The sequence below is a fragment of the Polypterus senegalus genome, chromosome 16 (assembly GCF_016835505.1).
Source record: "Polypterus senegalus isolate Bchr_013 chromosome 16, ASM1683550v1, whole genome shotgun sequence".
Taxonomy (NCBI): domain Eukaryota; kingdom Metazoa; phylum Chordata; class Cladistia; order Polypteriformes; family Polypteridae; genus Polypterus; species Polypterus senegalus.
In genome coordinates, this window is record NC_053169.1 from 56,817,872 (window position 1) to 56,822,893 (window position 5,022).

Sequence of the window (5,022 nt, forward strand, 5' to 3'; positions counted from 1 at the left end):
CATTCCACCCTGCCTGCACTCTCTTCTTCACCTCTCTACCACAAACCCCATTACTCTGTACTGTTGATCCCAAGTATTTAAACTCATCCACCTTCGCCAGCTCTACTCCCTGCATCCTCACCATTCCACTGACCTCCTTCTCATTTACACCAATGTTTTCTGTCTTATTCCTACTGACCTTCATTCCTCTCCTCTCTAAAGCATACATATCTCCACCTCTCCAGGGTCTCCTCAACCTGCTCTCTACTCTCGCTACAGATCACAATGTCATCAGCAAACATCATAGTTCACGGGGACTCCTGTCTAATCTCGTCTGTCAACCTGTCTATCACCATTGCAAATAAGAAAGGGCTCAGAGCCAATCCCTGATCCACTATCTCCACATCATCCAACCTTCTCTCTCTTGTTCTCTTCATTCATCAGCCTCTCAAAGTCTTTCCATCTGCTCAACACACTCTCCTCACCTGTGGGTATGTTTCCATCTTTATCCTTTATCACCCTAACCTGCTGCACATCTTTCCCAGCTCGGTCCTCTGTTTAGCCAATCAGTACAGGTCCTTTTCTCCATCCTCAGTGTCCAACCTCTCATACATTATCATACGCCTTTTCTTTAGCCTTCGCCACCTTCCTCTTCACCTTACACCTTATCTCCTTGTACTGTTGTCTACTTTCTTCATCTCTCTGACTATCCCACTTCTTCTTTGCCATCCTCTTCCTCTGTATACTCTCCTGTACTTCTCCACTCCACCACCAGGGTTCCTTATCCTCCTTCCTCTGTCCAGACGTCATGCCAAGCACCCTTCTTTTTGTCACCTTTACTACATCTGCTGTAGTTTCTCAGCCGTCTGATAACTCTTCAGTACCACCCAGTGCCTGTCTCACCTTCTCCCTAAACTCAACCTTGCAGTCTTCCTTTTTCAACTTCCACCATTTGATCCTCGGCTCTGCCCTCACTCTCTTCCTCTTCTTGATCTCCAGCGTCATCCTACAGACCACCATCCTATGCTTCTTAACTACACTTTCCCCTGCCACCACTTTGCAGTCTTCAATCTCCTTCAGATTGACTCTTCTGCATAGGATGTAATCATTTGCTGCCATGATGAATAATTTAAATTAATGGTTTTCTTTGACACATTAAGTGTTGCACACTTCCATATCTATATACAGCATTTCTTACACATTCTTTATCTGGCTTGCAGGATACTCATTTTGTTATTTCATATATGTGACCTCCTCGTGTTAATCAGGGAGACTGGAATGTTTTGCTTTCATCTTCAGAGTACACAATGAGCAAACTTTCATTCGTATGAATCGTATTGGTTCGTGTCCATATTATCAGTTTGTGTGTGAACTGTATCTGTTTGTACGTGCATACCACTTGTTTGCATATGAACTATATTGATTTGCGTGTGCATATCACTGGTTCCAGTACGTTTTATTTTTGGTTTGTGAGTGAACTGCATTGGTTTACACTTGCTTGTTATTGGTTTCATGCACATCTTATACTGGTTTTATGTGGGTAAGCTGTCAATTTTGCACTTGAACTCTATTGGTTGTATGTATGTACTATGTCGGTTTCACGTATGAAATATTTTGGTTATGCGTGTGCACCCCATCGCAACTCTGTGTATGAACTATATCGGTTTTGTGTGCAAAATATATTGGTTGGTCCTGTGATCTTCAGCGGAACTGGGCAGGGCAAGAAACAGAAACTCAAGGGCCGGTAGAGTCATGGAGTGCAAAGAGAAGTGACTCCGCACAATACGTTTGCAAAAGGACGTGGTGATGAATCCTACATAAATTTGAAACCTTGATTAGTCAAATTAGAGGTAGGCCATCTTTCCAAAAAAAATCATATCATGAGCCTTTTAACACAAAAATCATGATCCACAATCTGAATGGCATTTTATTTTTTCAATGTGCCATACACTTAAGAGAATATCCGGAATTAAACTCCTCAAGACCTAAGTAACACTTTATTTTAAATATCAAACAAAGTTGAATTCAATTGTTCTGTCGTTCGCTAGCAAAGCGGAGTTAAGGGATACGCCCGAAGCTGGCGAGTGAATGAGTGAGGAAGGCCCTCCTGTCGGTCCGTTAACACTTTGCATTTCCTACTCCAATAGATGGTGCATCACAAACATTTACACTGCTTTTATAAATCTCACACTAAGTGGCACGTAAGAGACATATTCGTTGCATTTGACATTACAGATTGGGCATTACAAACATTTATAATAATGCATTACATTTTTAATGCTCCATCTGTTGGAAAGACAGATGCAATGCATTTTATTACTACATGCATTACAAAATACATTATAATAGATGGTGCATGGCTCACGCTAACACTGTGGTCTATTTACATTTCAGCCCATCTTAGAGGGGTAGTAGCAAGGTATTAATTAAAACATATAAAAAAAAAACTAAATCAGCAAAAACAAATGTGAAAAATAAATCTAAATAAAGAACAAGGAACATAACCTGATATACACAACAGGAGGGTTCCTTGCACATTATGAAATCAATGAAGTGTGTCTCTCTTCTTCCAAGGTCTGGCCTGGCCTGGGGCTTCACTCCTGAATTTTGTAGCAGAGTGTTTTTCAAAGCTAAGTGGATTGATTCCAACATTACAGGCACCGCCGTTACCTACATTGGGGATTAATAGTGTTATCTTATCTTGTTATGACTCCGCCCAAAAATGATCTACTCTACAGTATATACAGTATATAAAATCCTAAGCCTAAAAGTGCAACAATTTTATGTGACGTTTTGATGTCACTTTTTTTGTCACACTTTAAATCGAGCTTATATTAAAATCTACATATTGTGATAGGCGGCAAGAAGAATGGAGGAAGGTAGCCTTTTCAGGGCACTGCCTCCCCCGGGATGCTAGGTGGCAGCTCCCCTGGATGGCAACAGTTCCCTGGATTCCCTCAGGGCATCCTGGGAGATGGAGTCCGTTTCTTCAGCCCTGTTGGGGGCCATGGGTGCCACCCGGGTGGGGCTCACAAAGAACCTGGGGATTTATATTATAGCTATAACCCGGCGGTACTTCAGAGTCACGAGGACGGAAGCCCGCCGTATTTCCGGGCTATTTGAGAAATGAGGATGTGGCGGCATTGACCTGGAAGAAGAGGTGGAGTAATTCCGGGTCATGGACTATTTAAAGGACTGGTGAGGTTGGGAGGCAAAGCTGCTGGGAGTGGAGGATTGATTGATTATTGTAGTGGAGAGCTGTGGAGTGTGTGGTGCTTTGTGCATTTTATTTGAAGAAAATAATTAAAGAATTCTTCTTGGTGCTTTTAAACGTGTGACCTGGATGTCTGTCTGGTGGGTTTAATGGGGCAACAGCTCCTCTAGCGTCTACTATATATATATATATATATATATATATATGTATATATATATATATATATATCATTCTTTTCAGAATTTATCAGACTTTAATGTGGTTGTTAGATTTTCAGATTCTTATTTCATTTTTGAAATTATAAACTAAAAAATATCAAGAACTCACGTCCTGCGAGACGAGACTTTGTGCCTAGAGATTTGATCACACCCGGGGCCAGAAATAAAAGCCAGCGAGTAGGACAGCTGCTGTACAGGCTTTTAAATGTTCAAAGCGCCATGCGAGCAGCTGATCATGCGGCACGGCAGCAGCAGCAGCAATCCAGCAGCTGATCGAGCAAAGAGGAGGTAAAAATCAAACTCTTTGTTTCCCATTGAGGAGCGACCCGCCTTCACAACTTGAGCAGCAGAGTGGCAGGCGTAGCGCAGGCCAGGGCGCTGGCGAGCGGAGCGAGTATATATATTTTTAAAGTTACTTACCTCATGTACTTTGTAGTGATGACAGAGAAAAGTTTATATTCTTGTTTTAATGCAAAGCTGATACAGTTTAAGTTTCACTGGAAGAGGAAGGTGAAAACAGCAAAACAATATGAAAACGTCCAGGAAAAAAATCTCAGATAAGCAACATAAAGTCATCCAGTCCAGTACTGAAAACTTGCAAAACACATGCATTTTTCTTTTTTTTTTTTTGCTAAAATATTGTTGAATGGCTTCCTCTGTTAAAATTAAAGTAGCCCACCACCCAAAACCCTTTCATACTTCTAGCAGTCCACAGTAGCCTGTGTGGTGGTCTACACTGCAGCGTCCTAGCGATTGAACCTGAGCTCCAAAGACTCCCAAAGTCTGAACAAACTTAGCAGGAAAGCCTGATCCATCACCCGTGTCCCCTGGACACACTGGAAGCTGTTGTGGAAAAATCGGATGCCATCACGAGAAATCCCCGCCAGGTGGCGCTCTCTTTTAGCCACAGGCTCGTTCCCCCACGGTGTGCTAAGAGGGGCTCCTGGGCGGTCTTTTCTGCCCACTTCCATCCTGCAATTCAGTACTTCCTCCTGACATTCTAAAATAAATGCGTAAATGTATTAAGTTCATTCTGCAGTTTCTGCACAATTTACATTTATTTATTATTGACTGGCTGTATTATTTGCCCGGAATCCTTGTTTTTATGTTTCTGCTCCTGTATGCCTCTAAATTTCCCTTTGGGATTAAAAACGTTTATTTTACTTGACCCAAGAGCCACTCTCATAGGGTTAAAAAACGACACAATTCAAACATAAGAAGGTGGGGTATCGTTTTAGGTGATTACAAGTTCAGCGGTTATGAATATGGTATTACTTTTGATATGTGATCATTTACTAGCAATCAATGAGACGGTGAGAAATACATCTCTGCTACAATTGCGAATATTTGGAGTTTAAACATTTAAATCGAGTCACACATTTTAATATTTCAGATATCTGACTCAGCTGTTCTTGTTTATTCTGTACTTGTACCTCATAAAGTCAATCATCGCATTATGAACACCTCGAATTAATTACTGCGGCTTACGCCAATTCGTATTTATGGATCACAGCTATGCTGCGAGGAGAGCATTGGCCACTAGGTGGCTCTCCTTGCCACTAGTAACCGTACTTCGTGCTCGCGACCTTTAATCCAACATGAAAACTCCAG